The sequence below is a fragment of the Syzygium oleosum genome, unplaced genomic scaffold (genome assembly GCF_021117445.2).
Source record: "Syzygium oleosum isolate NSW1041296 unplaced genomic scaffold, Sole_v2.1 Sole_v2.18, whole genome shotgun sequence".
In the NCBI taxonomy this organism is placed as follows: Eukaryota; Viridiplantae; Streptophyta; class Magnoliopsida; order Myrtales; family Myrtaceae; genus Syzygium; species Syzygium oleosum.
The window spans coordinates 5596789-5621894 of NW_026607502.1; the positions used below are offsets into that span (position 1 = coordinate 5596789).

At 37.8% G+C, this 25106-nt stretch overlaps 1 long non-coding RNA gene and 1 pseudogene across 1 annotated transcript; one reads left to right on the forward strand and one right to left on the reverse strand.

Moving 5' to 3' along the window:
* Window positions 1–738: 738 nt before the first annotated feature.
* On the forward strand, window positions 739–16778 carry LOC115687236 (ABC transporter C family member 12-like; annotated as a pseudogene).
* LOC130140389 (uncharacterized) lies at window positions 7235–8439 on the reverse strand. The gene is made up of 2 exons (XR_008818399.1): window positions 8291–8439; window positions 7235–7974 (listed from the first exon to the last, which is right to left on the reverse strand). It is a non-coding gene; the product is annotated as an uncharacterized LOC130140389 (long non-coding RNA).
* Window positions 16779–25106: the final 8328 nt, after the last annotated feature.

Here is a 25106-nt window from a genome sequence, read left to right on the forward strand (position 1 = left end):
TCCGGTTGTTGGAACAGTAACATGCTCGCCGGCCGGTGAGCATTTGACCGGCCGACGAACCCAGACCCTTATTTGAGATTAATTGAGCACTTTAGATCCTTATTTGAGACTCGCCGGATACTTCAAGCCCTTATTTGACACTATATCTACTTGGAGTCTTTTTTTGAGAAAAAGACTCTATTTGGAGTCCTTAATTGGAATTTTCCCGCAGGCAAATTAATCTGCCTATCTCTAGAGAAGAGTATACCGAATCAAGAGACAAAATAGTCCAGATGGTTATAATGGACTCTGAATCATTTGTCTTTGTTAATTAGTATGATGGTATGGAAGTCCACGGAAGAAGCCAAAAACGTAGGGACGAAGAAAACTATAAACTAATCAATCATGCAAAGATTTCTCCATCACGTCCTCCGCTCGTTTCAGCTCAGGTGAGAGGGCTGCCTACGTAAGCGATGACGCATGCATCGCGCCAAATGTTCACGTCTGTCTCGGTCCTCCTTTCGTTATTTCCTCGGAAACTGTCACAAACTTCAAATGTCCCATTTGACCATTCTTTCATTCCTTTTTTCGTTTGTTTTTTCTTCCCTTTTTCTTGGTGATGATTCATCTGCCTTAACGGTCTATTTCACACACTGACTCTTGTTGTCACACTCTAAGCACTCCCTATAATTTTAATTCACGAGCCATTTCAACGAGAAGCAGCTCTAGAGTGTTGCAGGTTCTCTCTCCCTCTCCCTCTCCCTATGTGTTTGTGGAGTCATATGTTCTTTCTAGTTTCTAATTTTGTCTAGGGCGATTGCTTGACAGTTTGTAATGAATAGGAGTTCTAATTTCTTTTGGGTCATGCTCAAAGCACTGTTTTGGTGATTGTGGACTTGTTAAAGCTCAAGTCGAGCAAATTTTACTGGTGTTTTAGTTTGGAACAAAGAGCAATGGACTGTCACTTTGCTTGCATTCCACTTTTCAATCTACATAAATTCAGTGACTCCTTGTGATTTCGCCATAATAGGTTTTCTTGCTTGACTTCGTCACTTACAAATTCCCTGCAGCATTCATGATGGATGTTTCTGAACATGTGCATTGATTCAGGGGAAATTTTTGCTTATGGAGACTTCTGAGTGTAAAAAGTTTCAGAACTGAAGAAATCGTGACGGACCCTTGATGAACTAAGAGCGGATTCCTCATTTAATTACTTAAAAGATGGGTTTCAAGTTGTTGGATTGGTATTGCGGGCCAGTGGCGAGTGGGATTTGGGCAAGGACCACGGACGGAGCTTTTGGTGCATACACACCTTGCACCGTTGATTCCTTGGTCATTTCCATATCCCATTTGGTTCTTCTGGGTCTCTCCTGCTACCGAATTTGGTTGATCAAGAGGACTTTGAAAGTCCAGAGATACCGTCTGAGGTCGAAATGCTACAATTATATGTTGGGATTGCTTTCTTTTTACTGTGCTGCCGAGCCCCTGCTGAGGTTGGTGATGGGCTTCTCGGTTTTCAATCTGGATGGTCAGACTATTGTCCTTCCATATGAGGTACGAATTTTATGGTTTCGAGGACCTATTCGACTCTCCAACAATCACGTAATATTTCTTTGGTTGATGAACAATCTTGATAAGCTGGTTATTTTTGTATAATGTGTGATCATGCACATTGACAGAGTCCCATATGTAGTTAATAAACTTGCATTTGATAGAAAAAAGCATAAGACTGAAATTGTTCACTAGCACATTGACTCTCCTTTTGTTTATTCTTTTTCCACTGCTTTCTCTTGGAAGAACCTTGGCACCGGTAAATCCTCGGGGGACTACAGCATTCCTCGTTGCTGCAACATTCTGTGTAATGTTGAACTTCATCTTTTGATAAAAGCAATGAACTTTACGGAAAACATCCTTCTTTGCACATGTGAGTTTTTCAACTTCCGTAGGTTCCAAGTTTAACCCTCAGAGTAAGCAAATCAGCTAAGTTTTATAGTTAACTTTTAAATTCCACAATTCTGTTTCTACTGCTGCCATACCGCGAATTTCAATGCCGTTTGCCGACTAATGTCTGGCCACTATGGTTTGCAATCTATGTCATGTTGTAAGTCTTCAGAACACCAGTCTGTAACATTCTCAAATGATGCTGTTTTACATTGGCTGGAAAACTGAGTCTAATTTGCTTTTTAACAACACCTTCTTTTTTGTTTGGCAGATGGTTTCGTTAACCATAGAGTCTCTTGCTTGGTGCTCCATGCTAGTTATGATTGGCCTAGAAATGCACGCTTACATCCGGGAGTTCAAGTGGTACGTGAAGTTTGGACTCATTTATGTTCTGGTGGGGCAAGCTGTGATGCTCAATCTCATCCTCTCAATGAGAGACCACTATCAGCATCATAGGTTAGTTTTTATTGTTCAGCAGACATTTAACATAACTGTTAATACTTCAGAATTTGTACATCTCATATTCTCCTAATGATACACTTGAATGCAAGTAGAGAAATATAGTGATGTTATTAGATGCTCTCTCTCTCTTGAACTATGCAGATTGATGGAAAATAATTGACAGAATTAACTTTTCTATTGTCAAAATACTTTAGAGTGTGCATTTTTCCTCCTTGGTAGCCGCACTGCTTTACTGAAAATTATGTCATCGCTAAATCATCACAGAGGATATATTTGAAACGTGTCAGGTTAAATAGGCTGTTGGTTTAGTTGCCTTACACAATCAGATACTAGAATTGGAAATCTCCCTTGGGGACTTAAAAACCTATTGGAAGCAGGTTATTCTGTTTTAATGCATCACATTGTTGAAGAGTTTAAGATCCATATTCAGTGTGTTCCAGGAAGGACCCAATATCCATCTTCTTTTACTTGTGCAGGTCTGCACTATATCTCTACATCAGCATGGTTTTTTTGCCAGGTTATGTCTCTTTCAATAAACCGTTACTCCTGACTCATCTGTTTATAGCTTTGCTAGCCTTTGAACAGACAGCTCCTGATGGGATTCATCAATTAATCACTTATTTTGTCAATTAGTGAGATTTATTTATGTCATTGGTTACTTTGATCTAAAGAATCCTGAATAAATCTTCTTCTTTTTGTGCTTTCTTTGATGTAGGTTATATTTGGGATTCTTCTTTTTGTCTATGTTCCGAATCTGGACCCTTATCCAGGGTATACTACGATCCACACCGAGCCTCTTGGTAGTGTTGAATACGAGGCTCTTCCGGGAGAGGAGCAAGCTTGTCCTGAAAGGCATGTCAACCTATTTTCCAGTGAGTAATACTCGAACTTCATTTTTCTTATCAACGGTTCTGCTTGTTTTTTCATATGACCAGACTAATTCAGCTAGTCTTCATGCATTGACATGTCAAAGAACTGCTTGCCGTTCTCTAATAAGCACTGATAATTAGCTTATAAATTGAAATTGTCAGATTCTGTCTGCTTAATGAGTCCAATTTGCTTTTTTTTTTTTTGCTTGGTTTCTGATGGTGGCATTCGTTGGTTCCCTGTTTTCACATATCTCTTCCTCCCTGAAGCAAGCCTGAAAATAAAAGTGAGATGAGACATTTCTTTGAGGGTCTAGTGAAATGGGACGTTGGATTTTGGTTAGCATTCTATTAATTAACTGCTTATTGCTTCATCGTTAATTAACTAGCTCTCTCTCTCTCTCTCTCTCTCTATAAGGGATATACTTTGGGTGGGTGTCTCCACTTATGCAGCAAGGCTACAAAAGACCAATTACTGAAAAGGATGTTTGGAAATTAGACTCTTGGGATCAGACTGAGACGCTGATTAAAAGGTTCGCGTCAGTCAATTTCTTTAGTAGTATTCCCAACATTTTTGTGTATTCAGATACATTCCTAAAGCATTGCAATTGTATATTATTTTCCAGATTCAAGAAATGCTGGGCCAAAGAGTCCCAAAGGCCCAAACCATGGCTTTTAAGAGCTTTGAACAGCAGCCTTGGGGGAAGGTATGTATCAGCTGAATTGAATCTTATGTCCCATTGTATTCCAATTTTGATTTGACAGTGCACTGACATCTGTATGGTGTTCTTCGTAAGCGTCCTCATTGTTTGAATGTTCCCCATCTCATTTTACTTGAATGCTTTGCTTCAGGTTTTGGTTGGGAGGCTTCTTTAAGGTATCATAATTACCCTTCAAGGTCTCATTGATCGCCAGACTCATTCCAAAATGTTCAGATACCTTAGATGTGGTGAATGGATGCTCAATCACATGTCATCTCCTTTCCTAGTAGGATAATGATGGCCATATACTATGCATGCCCCGTTACATTAAGTTTGGTTGAGCAGAACCTTAGAAGCTCATGAATCTGAAAGAAGAAAAGCAGTATCTAAAGGACAGTCTCTGAGGCTTTGTCTCGTGATCAAGCTTGAGCGATCACTATAATAATGATCCTTCAAGAGCATACTGTTCGCTTCGATATGCAATGCTCATTGGAAGCTTTAGTAACTCTTTCTAACATGAATAACTACAGATTGGGAGCGATCTTTCCGAGTTTGCAGGGCCCACATTGCTGAACTACCTCCTTCAAGTAAGTTGTTCCTACTCTTTCTCTGTCTCTGTCTCTCTCTCTCAGATAAATGTGTAGGCATCAATTTTACAATCAATGCTGGACTCTGTTCTTAAGATTTTTATGAAATCCAAGAATTGTGAATTTTTGTCTTCTAGAAACATGTGCTTCATAGTGGAAAATTGTTTCCATGGAACCTTCCTCTTGAAATGATTAGAATATTGTTCGAAAGACCAACTTTGGATGGAAAACTTGAAGAATTGTTGACAGGGAAGGGAGACCCAGGCAGAAACAGAGTTAACATGTTTATCTTAGGGTAAAATGTGATTTTCTAGTAATTATTTCAGTGTGCTCCTTGTATTGTCGTGACAGAGAATCTGCTCCACTATACGCAGGACAACAAATGAACAGAAATGGTTTAGTGACTATAGGAACGAACTATGATCGGTTCAATAAGAATCGTATCTGTTCTGTTCTATGGGTACATTATCTTGAATTCTCAATTGCCCTGTCTTCCATGGAGAAGAATATTCTGCTCATAGACTGACCTTTTACTTTTGTATTTCATTCAACATCACAGTGGATTATGTTAGATGCAGGTTACTTTTCCAGGAACGGACTTTTTTTTTCCTAATGCGTCTTTCTTTTCAACATGCAGTCAATGCAAAGAGGGGACCCTGCATGGATTGGTTACATCTGTGCCTCGTTTATTCTTGTCAGTGTGGTATGATCCTTTCTTTGTTTTGTGTCAAGTTTGTGATTTATGTTAGGAGACACTGTTAAATTTTTATAGTGCAATGTGAAGTAAATATCATTATCACCTTTGTAAATGGTAACTCAAGTTTATTGCATATACCAACATTCTCTGCATTACTTATAATTGTTGGTGCCTCTGGCATGGGGTTCTTATTCCATGATTATGTCCTTTCATCAATTAGATATGTGAAAATTACTGTTTTTGGATATGTTATTGACTTCTGATTGAACTCTGTACAGTCGTTCGGTGTGCTTTGCGAAGCCCAGTACTTGCAAAATTCATTTCGGACAGGATTTAGGCTGAGGTCAACTTTGGTAAAAACTCTACCAGATGTTTACAAATCCTCAGTATCAGATGCTCAGTCTTGGTCGTTCTTCATCATTTGTCATAGTAGAGCAATTAACATAGCTTATTCAACCTATTGGTAGGTGGCAGCCATTTTCCACAAATCCTTGAGACTTACTCACGAGGGTCGCAAGAAGTTTCAATCTGGAAAGATAACAAACATGATAACCACAGATGCTAACACACTTGAGGTGAGATGTCTCACCTCAGACATGTCTATGACATTGCTACCATAGTTCTCTTATTGCTGCAAAGTGATTTAGTTAAGTCTATGGTTACATCTTCCCCAGTACATATGTTCCGCTCTTCTGACTTTGCATTCTATGAACTACATCTGACATGACACCTGGTATTGTTCAGCAAATATGCCGACAACTTCACAACTTATGGTCGGCCCCGTTTCGTATTGTTGTTGCCATGGTTCTTTTGTACCAGCAATTAGGCGTTGCTTCGCTGCTTGGATCTCTCATGCTTGTCCTCATGATCCCCTTGCAAGTAACCTTATGCTCTCTCTTTCCCTCGAAAGTTACCCTCTCTATAGCATCAGTAATACCTATTTGTCCATGATTATTTTAATTATTTACCAATTATAGTTAAATCATATATAGGTTAGGTTAATATTTGTGCTGATTTGGGGGTCCAACTTCTCTTTAACTTTAATTTTTATAAGGGGCATTCTGATCTAGGTAGGTATAGGTTGTTTATCCTTCGAAACTTCTACATAGCATGGTTGTATCAGTAGTATTGTTAATACAACAATATCATGTTGGTGTGGCACTTTGTGCTACAGCAGATGCTCTAGGAAAGCCGAATTTGGTTGCTTAACATATGAAAGCAATTATTTCTTATGGTCATTGTGACCAAAGAAATGGTCTAACAAGTAAAGAGTTCCATGAGTTAAAATTAGTGATCTCTGCCTACTCTGCTTATTGCTCATTAACAAATTCCCAGATTCACAATCTCTATATTATGCGATATGTGGTTAGCTAAATGAGGTTTTCCATGCCACATCGTCACTCTCAGCTCATGGATTATAGTTTATATCATGATCACTGATTTGCTTTCTGTCAATCAATTGTCTTATATGTTCTAATATTTTCATGGTGAATTAGACGATCATAATCAGCAAAATGCAAAAACTGACCAAGGAAGGGCTGCAGTGGACTGACAAGAGAGTCAGCCTTATGAACGAAATTTTGGCGGCAATGGACACTGTGAAGTATGTTGACTAAGCGACAAGCCCTGGCCTACATTTTCTATGGCTTGGTTCGCTTTATAGTGACTCAAATTCATCAAAAGAATTCTTGCAGATGTTATGCTTGGGAAAAGAGCTTCCAATGTAGAGTTCAAGAAGTACGAAGTGATGAGCTTTCATGGTTCCGTAGGGCGCAACTAATATCTGCGGTATGGATTATATCAAAATTGAGATAATCTTATGCTTTCTGATCGTGGAAGTATCATCTGTACTGACAGTTGGACAATTCTTGCTTCCCCCAGTATACATTTCTATATCAGTATAAAATATATATGTACGCATGTACAACATGCACATCCACATACCCACATGCGCACGTGCACAGAGAGAGAGAGAGAGAGAGAGAGAGAGAGAGAGAGAGAGATTAAAAAACCTCAGTGGCATGATATTGCTTGTGCTAAAAAAGAATTGTGAAAACACTCTATCTATGGAGCAAACTGCCTTGAATTTCTGTCTGTGGTAAACTTGCCAAGCAGACAGCAGTTGTAATTCTTTCATAGGTACTCCTGTTGAAGCAATTCAAATTCTCTATTTCTTTTCATACATCATGAGAATAAGTTAGTGTAAAGTCGAGAAAGATGGTTGGTTTACTGTTTAAAATTATCCATCTGGTCTGAACTCTGTTCCCCATTGCATGTAAGCTGAGTAGTCATAGACTTATACTGGCTGTTTTCGCATCAGCAGACTTATTACAGTGCAATGAAAATAGTCTCCATTTGTTTCTCAAGTAGCAGTAGACGAATGGATTTAGACCCCTTTTGTCAGGCGCGCATGAGAGCTAATGGACATGACATTTTCTCCTTCCATAATGCTAGATGGTTTTCTTTTTGTCTGAGAGTTCAATTTTGGTGGCAGTTCAACAGCTTTGTTCTGAACAGCATCCCTGTCATCGTAACCGTTGTCTCATTTGGGACATTCACTTTGCTTGGTGGGGATTTGACACCAGCGAGGGCGTTTACGTCACTTTCTCTTTTTGCAGTGCTATGGTTTCCTTTGGACATGCTCCCTAGCTTGATGTCTCAGGTTCTTTCTATCTTCGGAACTTCACTAACTACGGTTATGTTCATTTATAATGGTGATCATGCACATTGACAATATAAAACTGCAAGATAAACAAAATAGAATATCAAAGGTGAACTGTAGTAAATTATCATATTGGTGGAAATTTGACGAGCATTTCTCATATACTACATTTTCGTTTAACCTGAAGTGATTGTCTAGTTGTTGAAATAGAATAAACAACAGAAATTTAATAAGTTGAAGGTTAAACCCGTTACATCAATGTGATAATTGAATTGAAGGCTAAACAATGTTGTGATAACTAAATCTGTAACAGATTATCTCTTCATTACACAGCTTTTACAATATTTAGAAAGTAGGAGTCAGAGTTTCTGTTTTGTGCTTCGTACGGTTTTTACCTTTGCTTTCTCACGCAATTTTATCATAACTGTGCTTGCAAACATTTGTTCGTCATCTTTTAGTTTCCAATCTTACTTTTGTGTCCCAGGTTGTTTCTGCGAATATTTCCCTGCAACGTTTGGAGGAACTATTTTTAACAGAAGAGAGAGTATTAGTTCCAAATCCACCGATTGAGCCAGGAGAGCCGGCGATTTTAATCAAGGATGGGCACTTTTCATGGGACTCAAAGGTCATATAAACATATGCGTCATTTTTTCTGGCAAAATCACTTACCTAACTTCTCTCGATGTGTATAAACTATTGACTTTAGTATGTCTAAATTGCCTAGGTTTTAAGGGTTGTAGCAACATCGAAATGCATTTATAAACAGTAACAATCACTGATGCGTTTGAAGGATAGGGGCATATGAAATTTTTTATATGATCCCCGAAGTTGGTTAATGCCATAATCAAAATTTAAACCTCACATTCATTAAACAACTTAAGCATTTAGTTAAGTGAGGAGTGCTCTCACAACTTCTATAAAGGTGACCATCTTGTAAGGAAACTTGTGCTAATTTCTAAGTGTAATTTTTTAGGGTAAATTTACTCTTGCTAAATGTCTGAGGAAAACAACTGAACTCAAAATTCAGAGGAGAACATAATTTCTCCAGGCGAATGCGTCTCTTCTACCACCATTTTGAAGGTTCGAGTTTACATAGCTGTGACTTCTAACTGATATTCGATGATTCAGCCTAACTAAATGGTCATTTATGGTGGTTTCCAGTCTTTTGTTGCAACATCTTATTTCAAGTGGAGGCTAAATTTTCAGCTAACTTCAGGCAGAAAAACCCACCCTGTCGAACATCAATCTGGAAGTACCACTGGGTAGCTTAGTTGCTATTGTTGGTGGTACTGGACAAGGAAAGACATCTCTCATATCGGCAATGCTCGGGGAACTCTCTCCTGTCTCCAACTCATGCGTTACTATACGGGGAACCGTTGCTTATGTCCCTCAAGTGCCGTGGATTTTCAATGCCACTGTAAGTTGCACAGTGCTGTTTTTATTTTTCTGTCGATGTTGGGCACCTTATCGTCAATTTATCTCGTGTCCTAATCCCTAGTGTGTGATATCAGGTCCGTGACAACATATTATTTGGGTCCAACTTTGAAGCGGAAAGATATTGGAAGGCAGTCAGTGTTACTCAATTGGAGCATGATCTTGATTTGCTTCCAGTTAAGTGGAACTCAGCGCTTTGCAAGAATCTCTTTTAACACGGGATGTGATCCATTAATTATCTGTTTCATTTATTCCTCAGGGTCACGATCTTACAGAGATTGGTGAAAGAGGGGTTAATATAAGCGGAGGCCAAAAGCAGAGGGTTTCCATGGCCAGGGCTGTTTACTCAAATTCAGATGTTTACATATTTGATGACCCTTTAAGTGCTCTAGATGCTCATGTTGGTCGACAGGTATGAAACTCATGAGACAGAATTTGTCACTTTTTATCACCACAGTTGTAGTTATTGATGTTATATGGTTTCAACAATTACCTGTATACTTGGAAAGCTTTATGTGCGAAGCATGCTCAAATGCTTCAGTTAAACGAGGATATGAATTTTGATCCTACTGTCCTGCCCTTTGCTGCAATCAATCTTTGGATAATCGAAGTAACATCTTGTACTTTCAATACTCTTAAGCATTTCTGATTTGGGACTTCTTAACTTAAAATTTGGGTATTTCTATTATTGTCTTTGTTTCACTAGCTTCTTTTATTTTTTTAGTAACATGGGGTATCGGAGCCTAGGCTTGAGTGCTCTCCATGTCTAAAGTAGGGGTGAGCATGGTTCCAGGGTAGAACCTGGAACCTGAAAACCGAACCGGTGAGAACCTGTCTGTTCCAGGATATGCAGGGTAGGTTCCTGGTTCCAAAAATTGGAGAACCTGTTTTGACGGGTGAGTTCCAGGTTCTAGGTAGGTGGAACCTCGAACCTGAAACAAGTTTTTGTATTTTTTTAAGTCTATTGCTTCGTGCGATCCTGTGGTATTCCATGGGATTCGATAATTAGTTTATAATCTAGAACCACTAGTCTGAGCTTCCATTTTATGACTGAGACTTTTACTTTGTTGATGATTCATTTTCTTCATGTGTCTAAATATAAGTCGTGGTCAGTGGATTGTAACAGCAAATTGTGATCATTAAAGGTGATGATTTATTGCAATCGTTCAATTAATCATACAAGTGGAACCTGGGTAAACCTTGTAACTGATCCTAGAACCTCTGACAGGTAGGTTCCAAGGTATGCAGGGTAGATTCTAGGTTCCAAAAAATGAGGAACCTGTTTCAACGGGCAGGTTCCATGGAACCTGGAACTGCTCACTTCAAACTCTGAAGTGAGCTTTAGTTTCATACTTATAGATCTTCCATTCAGTAGGATCTCTTTTCTGAATTTTCAAAAATGAGGCCAATTCCTGTATTAGCTTATACTAATCCACAGTCAACTACAGGTGTTCAATAGCTGTATCAAGGAAGAGCTGCGAGAAAAGACCCGGGTTCTTGTCACCAACCAACTACATTTTCTTCCTCAAGTGGATCGGATCATTTTGATTCATGAAGGAATGGTCAAAGAGGAGGGAACTTTTGAGGAGCTCTCTAGAAGCGGGGAACTGTTCCAGAAACTTATGGCGAATGCAGGAAAAATGGAGGAACAAACAGAAGAGGATGAGGAGGGGGAGAAGAAAAATGTAGAGGAGAAAACATCCAAACCATCAGCTAACAGCATTGTTAACGAATTGCCAAAAGATCAAGGTCATGGGAACAAAGGTAAAGGAGGGAAGACGGTACTTATTAAGCAAGAGGAACGGGAAACAGGCATCGTGAGTTGGAAAGTCTTGATGAGGTACCAAAATGCATGATATAGCTTCATCTTCTAACACCTGTTGTATGGACAGATTATTTACGAAATAGGCTTATTTATCGATGAGAAATTAATGAACTAAAGACATTCTTGAACTCTACAATGGAATTAGGGTTCAAATAAGCCAATTAAATGACATCAAACATAATGTGATATATTGAACAGAAAGTTCAAGACAGTATGGAGGCAATATTGATGTAGTGTAATTTTGTGCAACATTTCTTGCTCAGCATCACGTGACATCACTCGAAAGGTCTCTAGGTAGCTTTTTCTGCAATGCTTAGGTTTCTCCCACGTGATAACTGTGAGATTTTGTGGGACCACTGCCTACTGTTCTAAAAGCTTAAGCTGTTAGATGAAGGCATGTGAGATTTTGTGGGACCATTACCAATTGTTCTAAAAGCTTAAGCTGTTAGATGAAGGCGTGGTTTAATATTTAATTATTCTAACACTCCCCCTTACACTTAGTTTGGTCTTTTTGCCCAGTACTAAGCGTGGACATATTTAATTGGGGAGGCAAATGGGGCCTGGTAAGATTTGAACTCAAGACTTCCTGCTTTGATACCATGTGAGATTTTATGGGACCACTGCCAACTGTTCTAAAAGCATAAGCTGTTAGATGAAGGCGTAGTTTAATATTTAATTATTCTAACAATAACTATGTTTCACGCATATGACTAAATGCTTATAAACACCTAAGGTCCATGCATTCGCCAATTCCTTTATATTGAAAACCCGAACACTCTGTTTTGTTTTGTAAAATGCTATTTTCCGTCCATTTCTGTTAGGACTCATAAATCTGGACCATATTGAATTACATAGCAATAATGCTACTTGTCTGTGACATGCATATGATCTGATTTCCTTTTTCGTATTTTTAGGTACAAAGGGGCACTGGGAGGCCTATGGGTGGTGGCAATACTCTTTATATGCTATATTTTAACTGAAGTTCTTCGAATTTCAAGTAGCACGTGGTTGAGTTTCTGGACACATCAAAGCACTTCGGAGAACTACAGACCAGGATTCTACATATTAATCTACACACTCCTGTCCTTTGGTCAGGTATGTCAAGTCAGCAGATAGATCTCCTATTCAGTTTCTCGAATGTTGCTATCTTTTAGGCAGTAGCTTGCGCTTCTATAATTTCTTTTTGATTCTTGATGAAGTGGGAAAGCCACATTACCACATTAGCTCTTAGTGCTTGAGTTTGGCTCACAACTTCTTGTTTATAGTGCAGAAACAGTGTTGTATTTTCAGAGAGAATCTGAGTTATCATACCATGAAACAGACTATTTGCTAGCTTTGCTATATTTCTACATTTCTGTATTTTAGAGTCTTTGGTGGATGTGGGTATATGTCAACTGAAGGGTGACGACTCCCGTGTTTCTGTGAATCAGGTGACCGTGACATTGACTAATGCTTATTGGTTAATTGTTTCGAGTCTTCATGCGGCAAAAGGATTGCATGATTCTATGCTTCAGTCTATATTAGGAGCTCCAATGCTTTTCTTTCACACCAACCCAATGGGAAGAATAATCAACAGGTTTGCCAAGGATCTAGGCGACATTGATCGCAATATCGCCCGATTTGTAAATATGTTTATGGGCCAAGTCTGCCAGCTACTTTCGACCTTTGTGCTTATAGGAATTGTGAGCACAATCTCTCTTTGGGCCATAATGCCGCTCTTGATCTTGTTTTATGCAGCCTATCTGTATTACCAGGTCAGTGCAGTTTTGTTCGGGCCATAATACTTTTTCATGCAAAATAATATGTTCTCTGCTACTTACAGCAACAATTGCTAAGCCTTGTCCCACTAGGTGGCGTCAGCATTTCTTCTGCTACATTAACTGACAATTTCATGTTGTATTTGCATTTTTTGTTATGCTTGTGACACTATGCGCCACCATTTAATTGTTTCATAGTGGAAACTCTGAAATGCAATTTCCATGATCCTTCTATAGTAGAAAGCAACGCATTTTTCCCTTCATATGAAACAGTGAATAAGTAAATAGCACCAACGGTTCAATAATGAAATTTCTTTTTTCCATCTTTTTGTCATTTTTTTGTGGTAGAGGGGGACATTAATCATCAAGGCTAACAGTAGATCCTTTTAATTGCTCAATAGAACTGCACCTTTTTTTCTAACACACGTTTCATCCTCTACCCATAGCCAAGTCCTTTGGAAGTCTGGATATAATTGTCTTTCTAATTGTTTGCCTTGTGGTTGTTAACAGACTATATCTCGTGAAGTGAAACGCTTAGATTCAATCACTAGATCTCCAGTTTATGCGCAATTCGGAGAAGCCTTGAACGGCTTGTCAACGATACGTGCATATAAAGCATATGATAGGTTGGCCACCAGTAACGCCAAGGCCATGGACAATAACATCAGATTCACCCTTGTCAATCTCAGTTCCAACATTTGGCTCATCATAAGGTTGGAGACACTAGGAGGCATAATGATCTGGTTGACCGCGACATTTGCAGTCATGCAAACCGGAAAAGCAGAAAACAGAGCAGTGTTTGCTTCAACAATGGGTCTCCTCCTCAGCTACATTTTGAATATAACGAACCTTTTGAGCAGTGTTCTGAGACAAGCAAGCAATGCTGAGAATAGTCTAAATGCCGTAGAGCGTGTGGGTGTGTACATAGAATTGCCTTCTGAGGCTCCAGCTATAATAGAGAGCAACCGGCCCCCTCCCAGCTGGCCTTCATCAGGATTAATTAAATTTGAAGATGTGGTCCTTCGTTACAGACCTGAACTTCCTCCCGTCTTGCATGGATTGTCCTTTTCGGCAGCACCCTGTGAGAAACTGGGAGTAGTCGGAAGAACCGGTGCTGGAAAATCTAGCATGATAAATGCTTTGTTCCGAATCGTCGAGCTGGAAAAAGGAAGAATCTTGATCGATGGGTGCAACACTTATAAAATAGGACTGGAAGATTTGCGGAAAGTCCTTAGCATCATACCGCAATCACCGGTTCTTTTCTCGGGTAGGCACTGTGAAATACTCTGTAACTTGTTTGTGAAAATTGCGGCGTTCTTCCCTCCCCCATTTCCTTCAACTTCTCTGATATTCTGTAGGAGATTCTGCTAACAAGTTCATGCTTTTCAGTCTGCTCGTTGGTTGATATTGCTATGTCCTCTAACCAATTCATAGCTGAGAGTTTTCTCTCACTTATTACGTCTGATATTAAAGGTCCAGAACTCTTTTCTCCTTGGACCAAGCATCATTCACAAGAGCTACCAACTATTCTTGCATTCCAATTCTTTGCCCAACTACCCTTGGACTGTCGCTTTCTCTTGACGTTAACTATCTGCTGACCAGTCCTAATCTGTTCAAATGTCTTAAATTACTATCCTTCTACTTTGGTATAATTCCAAGGAACATTCTGGATAAAAATTGACCAACTTTCTGTTCATGAGTTGTCCGATATTTCATGTGAAAAAGGCTACAATATAAGTCATAACTGCGTGCACTGAGCTCCATTAAAGTGACCTGAGGAGCTTCCACAATATACCAAAACTAACCTTTAGACTCCATTTTTTTTTTGGAGTTATATTTTTTCTGTTCTCAATTCTGTGCAGGAAGTGTGAGATTCAATCTCGACCCTTTCAATGAACATAATGATGCTGACCTCTGGGAGGCTTTGGAGAGAGCACATTTGAAGGATGTCATCAGGAGGAACTCTTATGGTCTGGATGCTGAGGTAAGCTTGCAAAAAGTTACTAGATATAAAAAGTTAATCCAAGGGATCATTGCAATTCCTATTGAAATCAGGTTTATGTTGCTAAAATTATCGGTAGTTACCTACAATTTTAAAGGGGAACATATTTAAGTTACGAAATTTGTACCGTGAAGGACGAGGATTGTTAGAGGTAAGCATGCAAGTGTTGAGACGGTGATAATAACAATCGACTACGTTAATGCCCTTTGGCAGAGAGGAGAGAAATTGAGTCGAATCAATCCAAGGCAAGCGACATGAATGTGTATTCAGGAAAAAAGTCTGACATGCATATGCGGCGCATTTTCAGCAAAGCACTATCCAAGGGCAAAAAAAGATGTATCCTATACTGTTAAAAACACAAATTATGTAGTTAAAATTTAAATGGTTTTTAAAACTTTTTGAAGTTAAAGTAGATGTAGACAATATTGGTGAGAAACAAAAAGCAATAATCTTCTAAGTATGATTACAAATATTTTAGCTCATCTCAGTAGAGAAGTCTCCGAAGTGAGACAAATTTAATTATACCTCCAGAATTTCCATTAAATATATAATTTCCTCCACCTGAACTAAATTATAGACCACAAGGCAGAGAAAAAGAGTAGTCAATACGGACCGAACTTGGTGGTATACTGGACAAAGTGGTATAGATGTTGGATTTGTTTTACCTGCAAGAAATGCTGAAGGATCCGTTCTATAACATTGTCCAGATATGTTAGATGTTATAGTGTCTGAACTCTTAATTGAAGTTGATATGTCGATTTTTATATATGTTTGGTCTGGTCTATATGCAAGAGGTGGATGTCATGCTCCACATTATTCTGTCAACTCTAGAATGCATCCGTCGGTTCTTTCTTGTTTGTTAAGAAAAGTGAAGTTAAAGTTCTCCATTGATATTTGATGTTGGTTGTGCTCTGTCAAGGTTTCTGAGGGCGGAGAGAACTTCAGCGTCGGACAGAGGCAACTGCTGTGTCTTGCTCGAGCTTTACTAAGAAGATCAAAAATTCTTGTTCTCGATGAAGCAACTGCGGCCGTGGATGTCAGAACCGATGCTCTCATCCAGAAAACCATCCGTGAAGAATTTACCTACTGCACCATGCTCATCATCGCTCACAGACTTAACACCATCATTGACTCCGATCGAGTTCTTGTGCTCGATGCCGGCCAAGTATGTTCCACCACCAGAAGTCATCATGCATACATCAGTACTAGCAAGAAATGCATCTGTAGTATGATTCTTTGGGCACTTGATGCATTTCAGTGTTGTTGCATTTCTATTTTCTTATGCAAGTATCAATTGGGATGCTTTCAACTTTCACTTCAGGTGGCAGAACACGACACTCCAGAGAATCTGCTGTTAAATGAATCGAGCGCATTCTCTAAGATGGTTCAAAGCACTGGTTCTGCCAATGCACAGTATCTACGCGGCTTAGTCCTCCAAAGAAAAGAGAACAAGTTATGGCTGGAAAAGAAACATTAAGATAGCGCTCTTCCTAATGGGCTGCTGCTGCCAATTTTGCTCTAGCAGTCAGCCTCAATTCCAACTTCGCCCTTCAGATTTTGAATAATACGACGAAGACAACAATGGCGACAACATCCTTAAGAGAACGAAAGATGCAGTTATTATCCTTCATGGCGTCTTGGATTCGTTGAACGAATGATGCAGTTATAACGCCTTTCTGGATGTTTGCTCATCAGTTTAGTGCTAGTAAAATTGAGAATTCACGCTATTCATTGAACTGCGAGAATCCAGGCTCAAGGCTTAGCCAACCTCACGAAATGGATGTAATTTAAATTAGCATTCTATCGCAACTTGTCTATGTATTTTTCTACATAATTCGAAGTATAATGCGTGAATCTTCTCGTAAGTCTTAAATAATTTCTTTGTGTTGGAGCTAGCAAAAATATCACCTATAGGTGATTTTAACAAATTTTGACAAATTAAAGCGGAAGTAAAGTAGTCAAGATAAACATTGTTAAAATTTGAAAGAAATCTGAGTCTAAATAGCGTCAATAATATGATAATATTCGTTGAGTACTAAGGCCAGAGTCTAAATGTTAACAGAGTTGCGATATGATTTACTAGAGTGTAAAAGTCTTATCAAAATTAATCAGCAAGAGTTTTGAGATAGAGGAAATTGCACACAGAATTTATAGTGGTTCGGCTAGATCAAGTTTATGTCCACTTTTTCACGCAGACAGTTTACTAACTGGATGTCACTGTTAAATCAATAGAGGCTATCTTACTCAATCACTCTTTCAAAGCCTCTCAAATATTACAATTTGTAGCTCAGAAAGACAAGTATGTAAGATTGAAGTACTCTTGCACTTTGTAATTTTTTATTCTGGACCTCTCTTTTCTCTTCAACACCAGGTCTCCTTTTATATTCCTCAACCTCCAATCAACCTGTTGGACAGTCTTCAGAGGATCACTTTTCAATCAACCCGTTGTACGAGATTACGTTATGAAGATTGAGTAATCATTGAAAGATAAAATCTGAATCCCCGTTGATTTGTATGCCCAACCAAGCAAATCTTCAGTTTCCATAAGTAGAGTTCTTCGATTAAAGAAAGTAGCTTGTCTAAGAAGTGATTGCCAATCAATCGAAGATGTCTTGCGTGAATGATTTTGTTGCAAAACAATCTCTAAGATTGAGGATCAACACTTTCTAAAAAGGAAATCCGAGCAAGATCACTAGTTGTGATGATTGAAGTTTGTGTCTGAATATATTGCGTTTCAATATGTTTCCCAAATGAACATATCCAGCTTTAGCTCAAAGTCTAAAGTAATAAGATGCATCCACATATAAAATTAGCCGATATCCATATTGTTGCTCCGATGTTATCCAAGCAATGATTATCATGATGTTTGAACAACAGGAAGTAAAGTCTAAATAAAATCTAGATTATAAACTTTTCTTCATGATTGAAACATTCAAGCTTCGATAGATTGAATTTGAATAAACTTCTCTTTATGAGTAGTTCTTGTAAGAAAGACACTACTACGCAATTATCCAATTCAAGACAATTTACAGTTTTGTCAACTTCAAAATAAATTAGGAGATTTTCTCAACACTTTGTACGCCTTACATTTCACTACAATGTTGTGTGATAGGTGATGAATCCTCTTGATTCAAAATTTTGTGGCTGAATGGAAGTAAGAGTATCACCAAGTTAGATTTGATCATCCATGCACCCTGAATCGACCCTAGAATTTGATTACTTAAGGTACACGTTTCCTTGGAACTTCCATGTGTTTTAGCTAATTTGTTTTAGTAAGCTTCATCCATATAGGTAACCAAAAAGAAAAAAAAATAAAGAAATCTTGTTATGAAAAGATATAGACAATAAATCTTGAAAGAAAGGGAGAAAAGAAGGTAAATAAAACCTCTATTTGCTTTGCAAAAAATGAATGATTTGAAAAACTTTTTTCTAAAAACGATCGTTTATAACGCTCACAAAAATGACTAAACTAAAATATTTTCATTGTTCATAAAAATATAATTATTAAAAAAGAGTTCATTGACTAATTATTTCAAGCGATATAAGCGATCTTTTTTAGAAATTTTTTTTCCAAATCGTTCATTTTCCGCGAAACAAACGGAGCTTAATAGATAGAAAGAAACCGAAACCGAGGAATTATTTTGCAGTAAGAAACAAGGGATTTATTAAAAGATTGCTGAAAAGGGGCAGGGTGAGGCCGTATGGTGATTTTTCAATGGAGCAATCACATGAAGCACTGAATTTAATTTTATTTCCAATTGATACACTCTAATCATTTTCGAACTATTTGTGTTCGAAATGTCTTACAAATCTATGAAAATATATGAAATACAAGGAGGTTGTACGTGCATCTAAATTTAAATAACAATGAATATCTTCTGAATAACCAAAGGAAAAAAGAAAAATACATTACATTAGCTTTTGGGAGATTTACCAAAAAAGTCATAAACTAATTGCAATAGTGTCAATTCAGTTTTAAACCTATTTTTTTGGCCAATTGAGTCCTAAAATTTTTGCATATGTGTCAATTCAATCCATTTGGCCAATTTTGGCCGACCAGCGCTGACGTGAACAATTTTTAATATTTTTTCTTTTTCCTTTTTTTCTTTTCTTTAATTTTTTTTCTTCCTTCTTCCTCTGGGTGGTTGCCTCCGGTGACCGGCCACTGGCGAGGACAAGCCTCACTCGCGTTGACTAGCCGGAGGCAGTAGGAAGAAGGAAAGAAAAAAAAGAAAGAGAAAGAAAAGAAAAAAAGAAAAAGAAAAAATTCAAAAAAATATTAAGATATTCTTAAAAATTATCAACGTGAGTGCCAGTCGCTCCACGTCAACGCCGATCGTGCCACGTCAACTCTGGCCAACCAAAATTGGCTAGATAGACTGAAGTGGTACAAATATAAAAGGTTTAGGACTAAATTAGCAAAAAAAAAAGTTTAGAACTAAATTGATACAATTACAACAAATTTATGACTTTTTTGATAATTTTTCCTCAGCTTTTGATTATAAGTTTTTTCTTAAGTTTTCATTAAAACTTAGTTCACACAAGCTCTTGAACTGATGTGACAACATCTCTACCACTAAGCTAACCATTTCATATATGAAAAAAAGGAAAATCAAAACTAACAAGATGACCCAATTATCCATGAACATCACTGACCTAACCATTTGGATTCTTCAATCCCTTAACATTTGTTTTGTCCGCCCACCTTGGTAAAAGCATGTCCATGTTGTTTTCAAAGCATGTAAGCAAACGCATCATTATTTTCTAACTTAAGTTTCTTATTTCGGTGATGCTGTGCATGAAGCTTCCCGGTATCTTATCTGATTCAATTTTTGTTCGCATCTGCTGAGGAAAAGGGATTTCAGCTGTTACTTACTAGACCACAAGGGGAGATTAACTAATAGTTGCCAATGGCCAACATTGTTTAATTAAACAGCGTCGGTTTAATCTACATTTTTTATGCATAATCTTACTAATCACTTGAATAAGTTGCTAACCTCAGGTAAATTCAGAAAAAAAGTATAAAAAAATTCATAAACCTATTACATTAGTACCAATGCTGTCCCAAATCTTTCAATTGAACCAATTTAATCCTAAATCCTTTACATTAATTCAGTTCATTTGGCCATTTTCAATTGGAAAAGTCTGATGTGGATTCCAAGTCGGCGCTTTCAGCGCTTACATGGACACCGGAGAGCAAAAAGACTCCATTTCCCTCTCCCAAAACAGCGTTTCCCTTTAATGCAAAGGAATTTTTTGGTAAAAAAAAAAATACCAAAACAGCATCGTTTGAGATCTTCCCCAAATACCAAATTGATCTCAAGAACCCTCTTCGCCTAGATTCGTCCGACGCTTGCCCAACGCTTCGCCCATAAATATGCTTCTGCTGCAATATGAATTTGGCTAAGGATAACGGGCATGAGCTGATATTTTGGTTTATTTCGTTGCTCTTTGTTTAGAAATTGTTGTTCTTTGGTGGTTTTATGAACATTTCTGCTATTATGGGCAATATGAGCTACCTATTTTGCGGAAATGTGGTTATTGTAAGGATAAACTCATTGTTTTTGCTCATCATGGTGTATGCCAAACAGCATTGCCTGTTTCGTTTCCTAGAATTTGTCGGCGGGAAGTGTAGCAGCAATGGTGATTGAAGGGATAGCATTAGCCATGAGTGTAGTGGCACTTATGATGATTGGCCTTATTGCTTTTTGGCTGATCCTTTATCGTTTTTTCCTACTCTTTTGCTTGCAGGAACCTGAATCATTGACTGGGAATGTTATAGAAAAGGAATTGGGTCTCGCTTGGTGGATATGTACAAAGGAGCTTATGACAATGAGTTGCCCTGACTCCTCCTAAACTGATCAACGAACTTATTCTCTCGAATGCGAAACATTTTTGTAGGACAGACACACGAAAAGAGGTGCTCAGCTCACTATTTTGGTTTGATTTTCTGATCATTTGCCTGTACTTTAAGGTATTCACTTGTGTTGAACACAATATGTTTCGGGTAGAATATGGATTTGGTTACATCTATCTGCTTCAGGAATGCCGGGCATGAGCTGATGTTCTTGTTTATTTCGCTGCTCTTTGTTTGGGCTATGAGAAGACATTTTGCCACTTATTAAGCATTATTTATATCATCGTCATTGCCTGGTATGCTTCAGTCTCTTCCTTAACAGAGCATATCAAAGTGAGCTTAAGGGCAATGGTACTTTTGAATTCAATTGTGCAATTCCTGAATCTAATGTATGGCTAACCATTTATAAGCTAGTTGCATCCAACTAGGAATAGCTAGATTGAGACTTGACTACTTTTAGATAAACGGCAGGAGTAAAAGTCTAGAAGGAGAGATCATCCGTTTGTGGATTGTGTAGCGGCTTTGATTTCTTTAAATTTATATGCCCTTTTAATGAGTTCTAATTGGGACCTGGTTTTCATATGTGGTGCATTATGGAATTGTAGGTCAAGCCATGTAGATATATTCTGAGCTGCTATTGTTGAACTTTTTTACAAGTTAGGAATGCTTCGACTGGTATTGATTTTGAAAGCATAATAAGAGTTTCACTACAATCATCACAATTGATGAAGACATCAGCAAATTCATCACAACCAATGACATCGGTCCCTCTAATCAACAATGATACATATATATTTTGCTATTGTGGCCTGAAATGTTGTCTACAAAGAGCAAAGACAAAGGAGAATCGCGAAAGAAGATATCACAGCTGCCTGAAATACATGATTGGGGAAAGTTGCGGTTTTTTTTATTTAGATTGATGTGGAAATTAGTCAATCGACAAGAAGTGTGCCAAAAGATTTTCATTGGAGCAATGTTGAAGAAAAACCAATGCCGACCCATAATGAGGATGATGGCAGTTTGATGGATATTGAAGTTAAAGCTCTCAAAGCACAGCTAAAACGTGTCAAACAAGATGCGACAAAGCTAAATAAACAAAATTTAACATGAAAGACAATGTTGGTTGTGTCATGGGTGTTTATAGCAATTCTAGAAACATGCTATTTGGAAATTTAAAGATGAATGATGTAATGAGCTTGCCGTATGGTGTGTTAATATTGATTGTCTTATATAAGCTGTTTTAATGAATTTTTGTAATATGGTTTGTGTTTGTCCATATGTTGAAATATGAACCTGAATGAAGTGAAAGTTGTTTGCAATCTATTTCTCAACCTGAGCACTAGAGACATATCATTCTTGTTGTTATAACTTGCTATCATGAAATGAAGTACGATATGAGAAAAATAGCAATACCAACTTATTACTATATGAACAAACAACCACAATATAGTAAACGAGCAAATAACAGATGCACAAACCCATTTCATTGCAATAAGGGAAGGTTCACAAGCAAAGTACTTTATTGATCACAATTGTTATACAAATAGCCATCTAAGATAGATCAAAAAGTTACATCAACACTAAACCCATCATCATAAAAAAGAAAGAAAGAAAGAAAGAAAACAGTCACAACATATCAACACTAAACCCATCCAGACATCCTATTAGTTTTGCCTCTTCGAGCAACTTCTAGCACTTGCGCCTTTGCCTGTAAGATTCATATCGGTAGGGCCACTATCACTACCACTTGCACCTTTGTCTGTACATCCATGAAACTGCAAAGAGTATATTCGTTTAAAGTCTTATTGACAAAGTAAGCATGGCACAATGAAAATGGAAGTACTAATTGAATTTTTTTGCCTTGAAAATTATGTTTGCGATGATGTAGACCCAGTCTTCTTAACTAGACGTGTCGAATTGATGTGTCTCGTGTTCGAGTAAGTTCGACAAATCATCTTCATTATGATCCTTGCATCCTAGTTCCACTTGCCACCTTACCTTCCTCCCTTGATCTTTTCTGTTTATGTCATCCGGGATTCACCTTGGCTGGAAGTGATTCAAGTGACTCCCTATTAGTCTGTTTCCAAAATTTCATTTCTCGGACTAGCATCATCATGTTCTCATATGCAGCTAAAACTCGGCCTTCTTATAACATTCATCAATATACTCGTATGCATCCCATTGCCTATAATTTATAATAGAAATGACCCGGGGATAAGAGATCCTAGTAAGTTGTCATCTTCCACAAGAATAGTTGCTCTTGCATACATTGACCACGTGCTTCATACCCTTATTCATCACCTCCTATTCAGTTTCACCATTCCATATCACTTGGCAATACATCCCACCAACTCTATTTTTTTCTAACTTTCTTACAATTCTTGGAGCACATGCATCCATCTGTGTATGCATCATTGTCATTATCATTATTTGCATTTCGTCCAACATACTGTAAATGGACTTACACCTAGCATCTATGATTCTTCCATTGAATGCCTCGCATAAATTGTTGTCAACAATGTCACATTTCACATCAGTGGTGAAGAAAGACCTTGACCAGCGCTTTAGCTCTATTTGAACCAAGTCATGATACGCATTAGGACTGATTTTCTTCAATGTTTGAGAGTGTTCGTCATACTTCATTATAGTGTTGCTCTTAGCACACTACCAAATAGTTTTTGCATTTGTATCCCCTTATACTTCTGACACACGTCATATGCTCAGCTACAAGTAACAACTCAGTCACAGTTTATACAAGGCCCTGCAAAAGATGATTACAACGTAAAGCATATGTTCCAAGTGTGACTATCTAAGAGGCATAACTAATAAAAATTAAATAAGAAGCTTACCTTTTGTTTGTCACTAATTATGTCCCAACCTAGTACATATGTGTTCAAAATGTTGAGATCAACATCAAATTTGTTAAAAAAACCACGTCTAGGTGTCGCTACTTTCAACTCTGACAACCACCTAAACAATTGAACTCATTTAATCATTCACATCCCTTCCAATAGCATACAAGATCTAACCTTGACAAACTCCCTTCAACAAGCAACCATCTAACCCCAAAATTTTCCTACACCCACCAAGGAACCCTTTCTTACAAGTAGCAAAACAAATGTACATTCTCTCAAAAAATGCCTTATATTGCATATTAGGCTTTACAACATTCGATGTAATAGTACTCTCAGGATTTCTCTCCCTAAACTCTTATGCATAATCCCCATAGCTTTGCATATTCCTTCGTATAGTTTCACATCAATATTTGATAAGCAAATAACTTAGCCTTCTTACATTAAATTATACTTATATATAAACCCAATCGCTCCATGTAAGCAATAGTTTTAATAGTTGGCATTGTTCCTATTGTAGGAAGATAGTGATTTGCCAACCAAGAACCTATCACCCTCTAATTTTTTAAGCTAATGCTATAGGTATATTTTGAATGGTAGATCTTCACATGAAATGATCTAGTACGAACATCAAGAGATCTAGAAATGTTCCAAGGACAACTTTCATTAATACATTTTGCTATAATAAATTTATTGTCATTCTTTATAAATTTTATTCCCTACGCTTAGCCACTGAATAATTATTAGAGCATCTTCGAATTGCCTACTACTATCAAATGTGATAAACACAGTAAACATAGGCACAACACAATTAGGATCGTGTCTCGAAAACTTTCTTCTCCTTCTAGTAAAATCGTCTTCTTTTCCTTTTTCAACAGACCCCAAACTCTCATCTCTATCCGCTTCATAGTACTATATATCTCACAACTAACTTTGGTATCAATCGTACTATCCACGACCAATCATTAGGATGATACTAATCCCGCTAATGGTTCCCTTGAAATAAGATCTTTTGTGGCCCTCCCACGGAACTCCGTCATGTTTCTCCTTACTTTTAGAAGCTCCTCATGATCACAATCATCATCATCAGTCAAGAATCTTACATCGACAAGGGAATCTGTCTCATCATCATCATCATCCAAAATAAATCAGCTTCATCAACTAAGTCATCAGGGTTTAAACCACCCTCATGCTCAACCACTATCTCATTACCTACACTGACATCAACACGAGTACCCTCGCCGATCCTCTGACCATCACCCTCACCTTCATCCTCACCCACACCCACATCCACATCAGCACCTTGACCATCACCCCCACCTATCTCATCTGTTGCAAATTCTTCTGTATATAGCTCAATTAACCCATAATGCAAATAATTGAAAACTAGATCGACAATACTACTTTCATTCCATATATATGTCAACGTATCTTCCAGAGACTTTCTAGAAATCTTAAAATAAAGCTTTTCGAACTTACTATTT